Raw genomic sequence first — 17,786 nt, 5'->3', positions numbered from 1 at the left:
CATTTTCTGGAAGGTTCCTTAATTTCCACTCAAATCATCCTCTGTGCCATAAAAAAGGCACCATCATCAGTTTTATTGACAAAATCATCTTATTATCACATCCACGATTCCAACAAAAAAATTTGATAGATGCTATTCATATTTTCTTAAATAACTGTTATCCTCTTCCCTTATTTTCTCTACAATAGAACGCAGATTAAAGTTTCATAAATATAACAAAGATACTACACACTATTCACGCAATAAAGACAAATATTTTACGATTCCTTATGTTAAATCCATTTCCGAAAGTTTCCTTCCAATCTCTAGTATGTTTCATTGTAAATTGGCCTTTTCTATTCCCAACACGTTAAAAAGCTTCATAAAGAGAGGAAAAGACGAACTTAGCTTCCTATCCAGTCAGAATGTTGTCTACAAGATCTCATGTGATGATTGTGAGGCGAGTTATGTTGGTCAGACAAAGAGAAAATTGAGCACGAGACTACACGAACATATCTCTGACATCAAAAAGAATACAGGTTCTCCTACTGTCATAACTGATCATCGAATCAATTTTGATCATAATTTCAAATGGAACGATGTGAGAATTTTGGACTGCGAATCTTCTTACAATAAGAGATTGGTATCTGAAATGATTCATATTAAAAGACAGAAACAAGGCCTTAATGGACAAAACGATACCGAATCTTTACCCGATACTTATTCACAGATCACCCAGTCTCTTTCTCCCTCTTGATTGCTTTCCCTTCCCTATCCTTCTCTTCTCTCCCTACTTTCTCTCCCTTCCACTTTATTCTTTCCTTCATATTATTTTTTCCCTCTTCCCTTTCTAGTTTTCCATTTCAACCTTCTTGTCTTTATATGTCGTACTTTATATCTTAGCTTCTTAGAGAGACGATCAATTTCGATTCCATTCGCATTGCCTAATCTATAATACATCATTTCGACACACATATAAGGTATTTATTGTGAATTTATTTGTTCTAAACTTATCATACATATGCAATGCATGTTGGCGATTTTACTCTTTTTTCTTATGTGCTTGTCTTATAATATCAAAGATAATTTTTGCCTCTTTCTTTAAATTTGACTTATTATTTACGACTTATTTGTACTTTCCTTTTTACTGTTTGCGACTCGATTCGTACTTTTCTTATTGTTCTTATTATTTTTATTTTTATTTACTTCTACCGTTAATTTATTAGGTGCGCAACTAAGTTCTCGCTGTTATTTTGATGAAAATGCATCAAAATAACAGCGAGAACTTAGTTGCGCACCTAATATTATTACAATTTATACTTGCTAACAGAAACATGTTCGTCCTTATACACACATACGGTTCGGAGGAGCACATTTTTGTCAACTATAATCGTTTATTTGATTTCCTCTCAATTTGGAGCGAGTTTTATAGTTAATTTGCGTCCGAATGCGAATTTTACTTGATCTCTTATGTTTTTTATCTACGTTATAACTCTATTGTTAATTACCGTTGTTAATTTACTTTGTCACACTAATTTATTTGTCACATGGAAAATGATCCAACTAGGATCGAAACGTTTGTTCACCTTCTGATTGTCAAATTATATTTTACGTTTTTAATTTATGACATAGTTTTATTTCAAAAAAACTTTTTTAACTACTCATACAGTTTGTCAATTTATATTTTAGGCTCGTAGCCCTTTTTACTTTTACTTATTTAAATATCATTTTTGTGGTACTAGAAAAATGGAAATGGCTGAAATCTCTTTGGTAATATTTTTAAAAAATTGCAGATTTTTTTCTATAACATTTCATCAACTTTTCAACAAGGTTTCATGTGCAAGAATCGTCATGTACAAACATTTTGCTATTTAATTTGATTTAATTTTAATTTAATTTATTGCAAATCTAACACGTTAACAGAGTAATAGATAAAGTATGATACAGTAGACTACAGTTCACATAAATACAATAGTAGTAGTTAGCAAATGGTTAGGCGTCAGCAAAATTGCTGTTACAATGCCTACCAGTAACAAAACCAGAATAAGATAACAATAAGATGTAAACTAGTAGTTGAAACATACACACACACATATACACTCACACACATACACACATATACATCCACAAACATCAATTACATCAGTCTCGTTTGAATACTGTGAGTGACACAATGAAACACGAAGCAGCGGAACGAAAGGAGGATAAAGAAGGAGAAGTTTTTATTGAATCCAGGAAGGGAATTAAAATGTTTGACAGAGATGTAGAAGAAAGCAGTATGGAACTTAGTGGACCGATATATGGGAAAGGATAAGTAATCTTGGTATCTGGTGACAAGAGGATTAAAAGAGGAATGATGCTCAGAATTCAACTGAAAAAGACATTGTAGATATAGAGGAGTATTAGAGCGAAGAAGAGAAAATACAAGACAGCACAGGTGGAGAATAAAACATTGCCAAATTTTAAACCAGTCAGATCTCTGATAATAGAGATATGTATTTTCGAATAATAAGAGAAGCGGAGAATTTTGGATACGCTATACACGATTTAGCAGATGTTGGTTAAGAGCAAAAACGTAGACAATATCAGTATAATCAAATAGAGAAATAACAAGTAATTGGGAAGTGAGAAGTTTTTGAGAGCAGGAAAGGATGCGGCGAAGGGGATAAAGAAGAAGTAAACGAGTATAAGCAGTCCGACACTTGACGGCCACGTGTGAATGACCATAAAGAGTCAATATGGACACCAAGATCCTCCTCTTAATAGAGGAGGAGCGAGAAATTGGAATAGAATTAAGAGAAATGTCAAAGGGCTGAATACGGGATAACAATAATGAGGAACCGACAATTAGCAAGAATGATTTAGAAGAATTTAGATGCAGGACATTATTAGTGGACCATTCGATAATTTTAAGTGTGATAGATAGATTTTAAGTCTGTATTCAAAACAGAACTAGTTGCTAAAACATCAAATGAGTGAAAGGATTTGAGAAGAATTACGTCATCTGCATACATGAAGAGCTTGAAGGACAGAAAAACATTAGACAAATCAGAGACAAAGATATTAAAGAGTAGAGGTCCGAGAATGGAACCCTGAGGAACACCCGAGAGAACGGCATGAGTAGATCAAAAAAGAAGGAAAGGATTATATACGAGGACTTGCTGTATGCGATTTGTAAGGAACGATCAGATTAGCTAGAAAGCAGGGTGGGAAAGATCGCATAACTTCAGTTTAGCTAAAAGTAGATCATGATTGACAGTATCGAAAGCCTTTGTGAAGTCAAGTGCAACGATACAAGTAAGGCGACAATTGTCAAAACGAAACACGATGTCAGAGATGTGAAGTAATTCCCTCGTCGTGCTGTAAGATCAACGAAAACCAGACTGACAGGAGAGAAGGATATTAAAATTGGAGACAATAAAGTGTGAGGAACAGATATACTCAAACAGTTTTGAGAGGAAAGAGGGGAGCGAAATAAGAAGAGGACGAAAGAAGAAGGAGAAGAAAGGTTATTAATTTTAGAAATGGGAAGAACAATTAAGTGTTTCCAAGAGGAGGGAAAGATACTGTGAGGGAGAAATTTAACATATAGAGAAGGGGATCAAGACCTTGAGGAAGGCACAATAGGAGCATACGACCAGAAAGATCCAGCGGAAGTTAGGCGAATGCGCTTAAAAATACTGTAGAGATCTGGGAATGATTGGAGCAAAATTGAAGGTCGAAGAAACGTGAGGAGAGGAGGTAAGAAGGTGAGTGAAAGAGTTAGAGGAATAAGACGAAGAAGATAGTATCAAGAAAATGATTATTGAAGAGGGAAGGGTTTCTGAGGTGCAGAGGAGGATTGTGCACCACCAAGAGCATGGAGATTTTTCCAGAATTAGAACGAGGAATCAGTTGTAAGGAAAGTAGAGAGGAAGGATTTTTTCTCACGACGAACAGCAATAGTCACATCGTTCCGCCAACTCTTGTAGCACTGCCTGTCCATAGGAGATTAAGATCGCCTGAAGGGCACGTCTCTTCAATGAGCCGTCGGACCGCATCATTCAGCCACGGACGAGAAACACGCCTACAAGTAATCGGGACGAGTCGATCAAAAATTGCAGTAAGAGAGATTGCAGTAAGATTGCGTAAAATAAGAGACCATCTCATCAACATACGACGCCGCATATAAAGAGGACCAGTCTATCAGCTCATACTCGATGTCCTCAGGCCTGACTGCAAGACAGACACACGAACAGGGCGATGTGGTCGCGGAATAGCCAGCGTCGTATGGATGGTAAGATGGTCACTCACCTGATCGCATCGCTGACTCCGCACTCAATCACATTAATGCTCGACGAGACAAAAATAAGATCCAAGGTGATTGTCGAATTAATGTTAAGCGTTGGAGCGTTAATTAATTATCTAAGAGAGAACAACGACACGATATCGAGTTTGATGTTATAGTTGACAGTTTGATGTTATAGTCAATTTGACCAAGTATGTTGACATTGAAATCACCCAGGCACACGATCGCATCCGTTATACATGCCGTACAGGATAAGCACTCTATAAAATGCAAGTCGGAAAGTAATGAATCCGGCGATATACGTAGACGATCGCTACCCGCCGATCGCGAGCGAGATGGAGAGATACAGCAACAATGTCAATAAGAGTATCCACCGGCGAAATGCCCAAGCCGATCGGGGAGAATTGAAGAGAATCATTGAAATATAGCATACCACCCCCGCGGCGGTCCGTGGATCTTCTCTATCCGAGCAAACGAGCACATAGTTATCTATGTCGACGAATCCAGAGTCGGTTAAATTCTGTAACCAAGTCTCCCCGATAGTCAGAATATCCAAACGGTGGGAGATGATAAAGTCTCTGACCAACGCAACATGCGGAACAAGCGATCTAACGTTGATGTACGCAACACGCAATCTGCCATTACGAGAGGCACCCGAATACGAAACCAAAAATTGAAATGGATCTGTAGAAAGTAGAAAACGCAGGGCCACCTCCATTGGATGCAAGCGGCGAGGACAGGGGAGCGGGATGAGAGGGAACGGACGGGGGTGAAACGGATGGAAAGAAGTGAATCCGGGGAGGTGTAACGATATGAGGATGTATTATCCCTGACGCGAAATAAGTGATTCCCCCTACGTATCCAAACACGCCTAACACCATACGCCGCCGCCAATCGACGAGCCTCAGCAAAAATGCGTCGCTCAGACGCCATAGTCCGCTCGCAAATAAAGATCCTCCCAGCCGGTCAAGAGCCGCAGACATCAGATGCATTCAGTTCACCTCTCCGAGTCCTGGCGATCAGTTCGTTGCGGCTTGCTATTGTCGTAAATTTGACAACAAGTGCAGACGAGGACGAATTCTTGCCAGGAATCCTGAAGCCCGCACAATCTCTGATGAAGACATCGAGACATCAAGGAAGGATGAAACTTTCGTTATAGTTCAATGCAATTTTCTGAAGGGGCCTTTGATAGAATACTATGAGCTCATAGTCCCTTTGCTCATTGATTACGTGTTCAAAATTAGCAGACAGTTCATGCGACAAGGCATGAGAATCATCGGCAGAAGTCGCAGGGCCAGCACGCACCTCGCTCTCCAGCCTAACGAGGCTCCTCAAGGATGATCTACCTTGCACTCACAGCAACCAGATCGGCGGATAGGATCTGTCGCCGCCGCCAGTTGATTCGCAACCTCAACATCTCCAAGACGCTGTAGCACCCCATCAAACTCCATCAACCTAGTTAAATGTCTCCAGAATGGGCTCGAGATGATCTAGAAGACTAAGTCCTAACTTAATACGCAATTCTGTGTTCCAAAGAAGAGATGGATTTAGTTGAAGTAGACAAGGAGGATTTAACTGCAGAAAGAGCAGATAAGACATAAAAAAACATCTGGGAAGAAAGCCACCGCATTCTGTCACTCTCGTCAGGTAGAGGTGAGAAAAAAGGCGGCGAGACGCAATCAGCCAAGGAGGTATCAGCCGCACAAGCAGAGGCAATGATGGCCCATTCTCAGCCGTAAGAACAGGATCGCAATCATCGGAGGGGCGCAAATCATTGTCAGCGCCACAGAAAGCGCTTACGCGAAATAAAACGTTTACATTTGGTACACGTCAACTGACTCTGCTAAAATACATGAAGTTAGACATAGTACAACAAAATGTGTTTACGTACAAACAAAGCACGCAACAAATTAACAAAATAATTATTGATAATTGTGCCTGTCCTTCAATCAAAGGCAAAAGAGAATGACGAGAATAAACAATAATGATAACGAATATATCAGCTAGATTTGAACATAAAATTATGACGTGATTATAGAAATTATTACACAGTGACAAAATATTACAAGTACAAACGCAGTACAAACGCATTAATAGAGTAACGAAAACGCAGAAAGATCGTATCACTCACTTACAGAGATACATTCCGCTCGCCGACTAGCATTCGCGAAAACGTTAAAAAAAACTATTACAATAAGTACCAATGACTATAAGGCACAATAATGATATAAACCAGCAATTTTCACAAGAGAGAACGCAGAAATTGAACAAGAAAATGAAATCAGAGCGGAGCGACGAGCAGAGATGTTGACAACACGAAATGTCACACGAGACTTGCTATTTCAGAACTATCTCAGAAATGTTACAGACATATTTCGCAATTTTTATGAAATGTTTTACTTTTGAAATATTTCTGAGACATTTCTAAAAACTTTCGGTGCTGTATGGATACAGCAGAGAGTTTGCGATACATTAATATCTACCATATTATTAATATACAGATTTAAATGAAAAGTTTGGTTTTAAATATATTCTGACAGGAAAAATTACACAAGATTATTTAAAGGTATAAAAATCTATTGAAACATAGAATAAAATGCTTTTTTAAATATAATAAGCCTCACAATCTTAATATTTTTATTTTTGCAATTTTTTGGAATTTTACGACAAGCTGCGTTGTCAAAATGATCATCTCATATTCTTAACATTGTTACAGTTATATCGATTGCTATCAATATATAAAATTGTGAAACCTCCGAAATTTAGCAATTGTAATATTAATAATGAAATTATTAATACCACGAAACCGTTTATTACACAGGAAGAATTCCATACATTTTTTTTAATTCTAAAAATTAATCTTATAAGAACATTTATATTTGTTAAAAAATAAATTAGATGGTCTCATTGAAACATTTGAATGGGAATGTAACGATATCATAGAAGAAGATTACGAAATGCCAGCAGTTATGGATTGTATTAATTATTACGTATCAGGTTATATAATAAAGAAAATGGTAAAACATAATCAGTTGTGATATATGCCGAATTTCACTTGCACAACATACAAGTTCAATACTAGATGCAGAACTAATCAATCTAAAGTTTCTTGTGGAGAAAATTAAAACATCCTAATACAATACACAGAGTAATTCAAAATGAATATATTATCCTTGAAATGTCATATTCCTGATTTAATTCTAAGACGATTTTTCCTTTGTCAAAATTTTGTCAAAAGCGTAGTTTTTAAATTATAATAAGAAATAATTAGCGAATGACAGGGCACATAGAGAAGGTAGCCTGGAACGACGTTTCTCACTATCCGACGCAGACCGTACGGGGAACCCTCGTTCGATCAGACGATCAGACGATCGCTACACACGCATGCATATGCGATCGCATTCTCTCTCTCTCTCACACACGCACGCACGCACGCACGCACGCACGCACGCACGCACACGCACACACACACACACACACACACACAAAAATTACCTTGAAAAAGTTTGATGATTCGACATGCTGCAGCTTGAGAAACAAGAAAAACTTCCATCGATCATTGATGGATCACGTACAGCTCCAAACTTTTGTCACTTAAACTTCCATTCCTCTAACAAGTTTAGAAATCACTCGTTACCATTGATGCACGCAGATCGAGTAATCATTAAAATACTTTGTTTCTTATAAAATGCATCACTTCGATATGTTTGCTCTCAGCGTATGCTACAGTTATATTTTATTATTAACTTGAAGAAACTGAAGTATTTCAATGATTACTCAAAAAATTTATTACTGTATCTCTATCAGTTAAGTGTCCGTTTTACTACCGATGGTCTATTTTAACTATTATCAATTAATCATTCGGTGACTGAAAATCACTCGAAGAAAGATAATCACGCCGCGTTTATTCGACGATAGCATGCACTCGATTTTAATAGAGAATTAGTTAATTATTATAAATCACTGCCGATTAATTATTCGTCGACTGAATATCACTCGAAGAAAGATAATCACAAAAAAGCACACGATTGTTTACTAACACACGACGCGTTCACTCAACGATAGCAAGCAGTTGATCGATTTTATTGGTTATGTTTGTACTAGCGCTGTCAAAACACGGACGTCTCAGTCAGAATCGAATCGATATCGGTTCGATATCGTTCGACGTCGAAAGCATCAAATCGACATCGAATCGATCAATATCAAAAAATCAATATCAGAATATTTCATGTTATGTATAATTGATTTTTCTGACATTGATTTTTCTTCCAAACAGAATAATGCTTCTTAAGTAGTACATGAAACGTAATGCTGTACGATAGTGTTGCATCCGCGATGAATAATTATTAAATCTTTTACAAAATAAGTTATTATATAATATTTCTTGTACGTTCTCTCCATTTCTTGATCTTTTTTACATAAGAGAGATATTCCATGTAAGAAAGTATTGGTCGCCCTTAAAAGAGCGGATTGCTGTCTGTCGTTTAAAAAGAACGGATTGATTGTGATAGATAAAGTAATTTTATAAGAGGTGCTCGAAATGTCCACCATCCATTCTAACGCAGGCTCTCATACGTCTCAATAAATTTCTTTGCACGTTTTGCATCACATCTTCTTCGATGGCCCATATGGCATATCGCAATCTTGTATTAAAATCTTCCATATCTTCGGGAAGCGTTTTATAAATTAATTCCTTGCAATATCCCCAAAAAAAGAAATCCAGAAAATTAAGGAGATCTGGAGATCTTGCGGGCCAACGTATTGGGTCGTATCGATAATCACGTCGTGATTATTTGGTAGGACACTGCCGGTTTCGTATAATCTTTGAGCCGCTCGGAGTATGACAGTGGCCGATGGATGTCTTTGATGGTTCGGATACAATTTCGCATACCGCCTTGCAGCAAAATAATGCTGTCCGTGGCACTCTCCCAGTACCATCAGCATATCGTAATATTCTTCATTTGTGTAGGCCATATTATCGTCCTGGTAGAGAATGACACATGGAAGATCTTCCACACTTCTGAAAATCTCTCGCTTCTATGAATCTTTTGCCTTTGAGAATCTTTCGCTTCAAGCGATTGAAGGATTATTGATCGACGTATCGAGCGCTTCGTATTTATATGATCTTTGCTGGAGGTCGATGCCCCCTCCGCGACCCCTGCCCGCAAGATCTCCAGATCTCCTTAATTTTCTGGATTTCTTTTTTTGGGGATATTGCAAGGAATTAATTTATAAAACGCTTCCCGAAGACATGGAAGATTTTAATACAAGATTGCGATATGCCATATGGGCCATCGAAGAAGATGTGATGCAAAACGTGCAAAGAAATTTATTGAGACGTATGAGAGTCTGCGTTAGAATGGATGGTGGACATTTCGAGCACCTCTTATAAAATTACTTTATCTATCACAATCAATCCGTTCTTTTTAAACGACAGACAGCAATCCGCCCTTTTAAGGGCGACCAATACTTTCTTACATGGAATATCTCTCTTATGTAAAAAAGATCAAGAAATGGAGAGAACGTACAAGAAATATTATATAACTTATTTTGTAAAAGATTTAATAATTATTCATCGCGGATGCAACACTATCGTACAGCATTACGTTTCATGTACTACTTAAGAAGCATTACTCTGTTTGGAAGAAAAATCAATGTCAGAAAAATCAATTATACATAACATGAAATATTCTGATATTGATTTTTTGATATTGATCGATTCGATGTCGATTTGATGCTTTCGACGTCGAACGATATCGAATCGATATCGACGATTCGATTCTGACTGAGACGTCCGTGTTTTGACAGCGCTAGTACAAACATAACCAATAAAATCGATCAACTGCTTGCTGATCGTTGAGTGAACGCGTCGTGTGTTAGTAAACAATCGTGTGCTTTTTTGTGATTATCTTTCTTCGAGTGATATTCAGTCGACGAATAATTAATCGGCAGTGATTTATAATAATTAACTAATTCTCTATTAAAATCGAGTGCATGCTATCGTCGAATAAACGCGGCGTGATTATCTTTCTTCGAGTGATTTTCAGTCACCGAATGATTAATTGATAATAGTTAAAATAGACCATCGGTAGTAAAACGGACACTTAACTGATAGAGATACAGTAATAAATTTTTTGAGTAATCATTGAAATACTTCAGTTTCTTCAAGTTAATGAATAACTGTAGCATACGCTGAGAGCAAACATATCGAAGTGATGCGTTTTATAAGAAACAAAGTATTTTAATGATTACTCGATCTGCGTGCATCAATGGGAACGAGTGATTTCTAAACTTGTTAGAGGAATGGAAGTTTAAGTGACAAAAGTTTGGAGCTGTACGTGATCCATCAATGATCGATGGAAGTTTTTCTTGTTTCTCAAGCTGCAACATGTCGAATCATCAAACTTTTTCAAGGTAATTTTTGTGTGTGTGTACGTATGCGTGCGTGCGTGCGTGCGTGCGTGTGTGCGTGCGTGTGTGTGTGAGAGAGAGAGAGAATGCGATCGCATATGCATGCGTGTGTAGCGATTGTCTGATCGTAACGAGGGTCCCCCGTACGGTCTGCGTCGGACAGTGAGAAACGCCGCTCCTGGCTACCTTCTCTACACGCCCTGTCATTCGCTAATTATTTTTTATTATAATTTAAAAACTACGCTTTTGACAAAATTTTGACAAAGGAAAAATCGTCTTAGAATTAAATCAGGTATATGACATTTCAAGGATAATATATTCATTTTGAATCACCCTGTATATGTTATTTTATTATATATATATATATATATATATATATATATATATATACATATACGTATGTACATATACGAGGGCAAATCAATAAGTACCCGTGTTAGTAATGAAGACGCAAGCTTTTCACAAAAATTTTTTTTTTTCAACGTAATCTCTTTTTAGAAGGATACACTTTTCTCAATGCTTCTGTCATTTTTTTTAATCCCTCAGAAAAATACGATTTGTCGAAAATCTCTCTGCAAAATAGGCCTCTGCTTCGGCGATGACCTCCTCATTCGACATGAATTTCTTTCCACCGAGTCATTTTTTCAAGTTTGGAAACAAGAAGAAGTCACAGGGGACTAAGTCCGGAGAGTACGATGGATGCGGCAGCAATTCGTAGCGCAATTCGACCAATTTGGCTGTGACGATTGCGGAGGAGTGAGCCGGTGCATTGTGAGCAATCGCGGCATTGTGAGCCCATCGGGCCGACAGCTTTTTCATTCCCAAGTTATCATGCAAAATATTGAATGAATTATTCTGAAATTTTTTTGGCGTCATTTGAAAGAGATGGTACACGATGATAATGCCAACTTCATCAGGAACGTCGCTTATCTTGAAACACAAGTATTTATTGATTTACGTATATATATATATATATATATATATATATATATATATATATATATATATACTGAAACTATTTTTAAAAAATATCTGAATTACGTTATATACGAACGAACTATTAATGATATAAACTACAATTTTACATTTCCTTGCGATGATCATAAATTAGATATTGTTACATCCGCGCTTCGATTCTCTGCGTGCTGAATCATGTCACGAGCGAGAAGGATTGACAGGAGACGCGGTTGCCAAGGAGACGCGGTCCGTCTGAGTTGAATCGGATTTTGAACTGTCAACGCTTCCTTCAGAAATATTATCCGAATTATAGCTTACGAGCCGTTGCCTTTATACACGTATTAATAAAGAGTCTAATGCCTCTTTATAATTTACGCGTTGTTATTTCGAGCGTGCACGTTCACTCAGGCTAACGATTCGGTTATGCGTAGCGGACGTCAAGCGTAGGCCGGTATTCAGATCTTATATTCAAGACTGTCTTAAATACGGTCTTAAGAAATCACGAACCAATCGGCTGCATTAGCGTCTTAAGACATTACTTAAGATGATCTTGAAATAAGACTCGACTATGAATATCAGCCGTAATAATATACTGAGTCATTGATCGCGTTCAGCAGACTCAACTGCGGAACGGATCCGTGTACGCTCGCTGCTATTGGTGTATTCTTCTAGATCATCCAATAGCAATGAGCACTGAAGAATCCGCTCCACAACAGTTGAGTCTGCTGAACGCGACCATTGTATTTATTATTATATCACAATGTGGATGCGCCAGTACGCCAAGCAAATAACTAATGATTTAACGAAAACAAGTCGTGAGAAAAAGAAATAAGCTCGTTTATATAGAGGAGAAGGTGAAATTATTCCCCTCGGGGAGGGGCACACTTGCACACAGTTCAATTGCACACACCACTCATATCGGTCAGAGAGGGGGGAGGGGGAGGAGGAGTGAGAGGGATGAAGGGGAAGCGAGAAAGGGAGAAAGGACGGGAGGGAGAGAGGGCGAGAGAGAGGGAGTTCATAATAATTTTTAACTGCTTTACCAATAAGATTATATTATTTTAAATTAGCCAATTAGCGATGTAAGCAATTGATATACATCTGTATTATGGCACCCTAGTTACATTTTATACAATAACTTTGTTAATAATCAATATTTAAGTTTAAAACTTGACAATTACATTCGTTAAAATGTTGTTGAATCGATTCTGGACTCAAAATTACAAAATATTGAGTGTATTCAATATTACAACTGCTCACTGAGCGCCCAGAGCTCTTGCATTTGATTGGCATATTCTAGAACTAAAAATATAGACCAAACAGATACAAAAGCTCATTGTGCGTTCAGTGAACGGCTAGAGTGAGGCTCAATTGCGCACATTATCAAGCGGATACGGCAGTATTTTCCAATCGAACACTCAGACTCAATTGGACACGAACCCGATCGAATACGGACTAGATCGGACACACAGCGTTGCATTAGGACACGGACTCGACTGCACACGGACCTGATTTCACACGGATCCGATTACGCACTAACCCGATTGCGCACGGACCCGATTATGCACGGATTTGATTGCGCACAATTCAATTTTACACGGATCCGATTGCGCACCGACCCGATTGCGTACCGATCTGATTGCGTACCGATCCGATTGCCCATAGATCCGATTGCGCACAGATCCGATTGTGCATGACCCGATTGCACACAGACTCAATTAAACGATTGGGAAAATGGGGAAAATATTAGTAAATGATGAAAAAACATAAATAAGTGTTTATATATCCACGCAAAGTGATTCTCACCTCCCCCTCCTGCAAAGAGGCGCACAATTCTTTTATAATTGTACTGTTTGTTGAGATTAGAAAATCTGTCATATAGATAGTGAGGTGTATAGGCTAGTACTTATTGATTCGGAGTGGCTGCGCCGCCCCAACAAAAAAAAACGTATCCTATCCGCTTGGGGTCTAACCGCCTAGAAGTTGCAGCGTAGACAGCTTGGAAAATTTCTAATCCATGAAAACAGTGGGGTGTGAGAACAATCTGTGTGCAATCAGGTCGGTGTGCAATCGAATCTGTATGCAATCGAGTCCGTGTCCGATCGCGTCTGTGTCTGATCGGGTCCGTGTTCAATCGGGTCCATGTCCGATTAGAAAATACTGCCGTGTCCGATCGTAGTATATATCTATTTATTACTTAGGATACTATTAATAAAAATGTGGCGACATTGTATAATGACACGAAAAAAAATTGGATGGTAATGTAGCGTTCCACAAAAATAACTTTAAAATATTTGTTTCGTTTAAAAAACAATATTTGATTACACAAAATTAACAAAAAAAATAAAATATTTAAAATGTACGCTAGTGAATGTATATGTATACATTCACATAACTTTTGCATACAAATTGCTCATCGATAGTACTAAAAATACAGTCGAAACTTAAGAGATTGCAACACTTTTTTTTGATGAGTTTCACAACTTGCTCACCGAGCGATTAATTCTTAAGATAGCAAAACTAGAAACTAACCTGATGTATTTTAATTATAATATTGTTGTACAACGCAGAACATAGAATGTAGAAAATTGAGTGAATTTCAACTTTCGTGTCTTGCGTCTTGCGTCTCACGTATTGCGGTCTGTGACCTATTACAATCTAAAATACGTTTTACTTGCGATTTGTGATCCGCGTTCTGCATCTTATGTAGATTTTATTTGTCGATCAATGAATAAGAACCATATATGTAATACTTCTATATTGCTAACGCAGCTTCTTTTTGGGAGTGCATAAATCCATAGAGGGCACCTTTATTCTTGATGCACTAAGGAAAATTCAGTTGTCATTGAACTTTCTTAAGAGAATCACATTAAGTCACCATGAGTACCAAATACGTATCACACTATGAAGCTGTGTTCCTCTGCGCTCACCCAAAAATGTCACAATTAGCGGCTGCTAAATATATGAAAATGTCGAAATCATTCGTACAGAAGTGAGTGCAGCGATATAATGTAGCAAAAAATGTCGATGATTTACCGGAACGTGGCTCGATATGCAAGTGATAGACAAAAAAGACGATAAAAAAATAATGAATCTGTTTTCGCGGAATCCTGACTTAACACTGCGTCAAGGACAAGTAAAATTGAAGCAAGAAAGATTTAGATATATCGTACGAAACTATTCGAATCTATCTCAAGGCTAATAACATGAAATAGTGCAACACCACGCTGGTCGACCACGCTCTTATTTGACTTACTACTGTATATTGTACCATCTACTTCTAATGAATAAAACACATTTCACATTTATTCTTGTTGTGTATATAATTATCTGAACAGATTTCCTGGACAGAGAATGCAAACGGAAAAATGCACTTGTAATGTACAATAAATATAAAATGTATAATATACAAAATGTAATCTATTGATATACATTTTGTGCAATAATTGTATTTTACAAAAAGAAAAAAAATGTTAAAAACGTTCGAGATTCAAAACTTGCAACGTCGAGGTTACTAATTAGATGCGTTATCACTGCGCCACGAACTTTTCAATCAAACGATCTACTGAACTGATTTATTAGACGCTCGAAATTTTCAATTTTGATTTTCTCGCAAACTTGAGTAGTACTTATTATCCTTTTACCCAATAACACTCGACGTGAATACCTATCGCTACAACGAGTTTCGTTGAAATCGATTGATATCACGTCCTTGAAGTCTCCTTGTAAATAGTACATGATAAAAAGAGATCGAACCTAAATGAAACATAAATGAACCAACACAAACGAAGATAACAAGGTTGGCTAAACTGGAATTACAAACGATCACTGAGCAAGCGAGACGACAGAGAATTAGAAAGGACAGAGAAAGATGCTTGCAAACACACTATGTAATCCTTCCACTATGCATCCTACATTCCCTTTCCCTTTCCTAATACTTTTCTCCTTCCCCTTTCTACCTATTACTATCTCCGAGTCTATTTGTCTTTTTTAACTCATAACGTTGACTGATATTGTCGATGTTATACGTTTCTCTGCTCTGATACCGCACTATGGCTTATAAAATTAACAATATCCATTGCATTAGTCTTTTAATTTTTGACAACAGTTCGACTGAAGAAGGTATATATAGTTTAGTATTTTAATATGCACTGATTTATTGACATGTTAATGTTTAATTTGTAATCGATATTGTTGTTAACAAAATTTTAACGGTTATTTTATACATTATACGTTTAAATCTTTTCTTCTATTTTTTACTTTTAATTATGTTAATTGTTTTTTTTATACACTAATTATTTACTAGTTGTATTCTGAATTTGACTTAATACGAATAATGATCATTAATTGACTCTAATAAGAATTAAAAAAAAATATATTTTACAATACCTTACAATATGAAGGACATCTCAGAAAAATTAAAAACTATTGCGAAAAAAAATAATTTTAAAATAGCTTATAAACCTATGAACACGTTAAATTCAATTATTAAATCAGGTAAAGACAGATTAAAAAGAATGGAACACTGCCAATGTCGTATAAAATAAGTTCTCGATTGTGACTTCTCTTATGTAGGAGTCAAATTAAAAGGAAAATTAAAACTAGAATAAATGAACATAAAACTAACACTACAAAATCAAATAACGCTCACACTGTAGTCTCACAACATCAATTTGAATATTGTCACAAATTTAATTAGGATAATATTCAGATATTAGATATAGAATCATTCTTTCAAAAGAGACTATGTCAGAAATGATCTTCATCTTTAAAAAAACAAAATAACGGAATAAATAAACAAAATAGCTTGGAAAAATTATCAGAGACATACTTTTCTTTGTTAAACATAACTTCTTCCACATACTTCTTCCATAATTCTAGAATTTTCCACTCGCAGGACTGTTACGTCTCAATGTTGTTGTTGAGATTTTTCTCCGTTTTTGAGTTAATGTATTTAAACAATTTACTCGGGGACCGGAGATTAAGTTGTGTAGTTAAGGATGCGATTCACTGGGAAGTACTGGATAATTTAAAGGAAGGGTAAGTATAAGTGTAAGTCTAAGTCTAAGTACAAGAGTGAGTCTGAGTACAAGAGTGAGTCTAAGTGTGAGTGTCAGTCTGAGTACAAGAATGAGTCTGAATACAAGAGTGAGTCTGAGTACAAGAGTGAGTCTGAGTACAAGAGTGAGTCTGAGTACAAGAGTGAGTCTGAGTTTGAGAGTAAGTATAAGAGTGAGTTTCTGTCTTCGACAGCTCCTTTTATATATGAAAATGAGTGTGGGAGTATCCTTTCAGAACCAATCGACACTTCCCTAAATTTGGTAGAACCTATACTCGCGCTCTCCTTGAGATAAGGCAGCAAGGCTCCGCGTAAGCCCTACTCCCCACTCTACAAGTTTATTCTTAATAAGTAATAGTTGAATTTTAACAATTTGTTGTAATAAAATTTGGTTTTCCTTAATATCCTTTATGCGAGGCGAATTCACTACATTCATATGTTTAAAATTAATTTAACTTTATTAGAAAAAGAAAAAGGGAAAAAAAAGAAAAAGATATTCGTTCTCGCATTCAGGAAGATTTCTATTTTACTGCTAATTATTGAACTTAATTACTTAATCGTTAAATAATCGCTAATATAATATACGTTATTATTAATGTTAATGTATAATACGCTTTTATATTTGTTATTTTATAGGAGGGCTTCTTTGAGAAAGATCGTGTGATATTCTTAGACATTCTTTCTAGAATAATCTATAGATAATTTTTATGACGCATAAAAGTACATAATGTGATCTATCTGTTAGAGTTTGAATGTTTAAATAAAGAAACTGAATATACCCTCTTATAAAAGAGAAACGGAATTTCTGGTTTCGAAATAAAGATAAAATAGGGAAATCTAGCGATAAGATAAAAGTAAAATATAAATTGTATACCTATGACGAATATCTATAAAGAATAAAGGGATTTTATTGGTATGTAACAGGACACAGATTGTATATAAACCATCTGTCACGATCAGAGTTAGACATTGTGTTTTCGGCTCTTGATTAGTATAACATAGTTTTCCAAGTCTTTGATTCCACAACACAACTTATTGTTAACACAGGTATCACAATTTATAAATTTATTATTAATTACAGTGAAATTTATT

General features: G+C 36.5%; 1 long non-coding RNA gene across 1 annotated transcript; it reads left to right on the top strand.

The window, feature by feature from the left end:
• The first annotated feature begins 11,765 nt into the window (after positions 1 to 11,765).
• On the top strand, positions 11,766 to 17,186 carry LOC147910850 (uncharacterized). The gene is made up of 2 exons (XR_015544700.1): positions 11,766 to 15,757; positions 16,533 to 17,186. It is a non-coding gene; the product is annotated as an uncharacterized LOC147910850 (long non-coding RNA).
• Positions 17,187 to 17,786: the final 600 nt, after the last annotated feature.

The sequence above is a fragment of the Acromyrmex echinatior genome, chromosome 1, assembly GCF_024713525.1.
Source record: "Acromyrmex echinatior isolate Ae372 chromosome 1, ASM2471352v2, whole genome shotgun sequence".
NCBI lineage: Eukaryota > Metazoa > Arthropoda > Insecta > Hymenoptera > Formicidae > Acromyrmex > Acromyrmex echinatior.
This window is presented reverse-complemented; position numbering and strand designations above follow the sequence as displayed.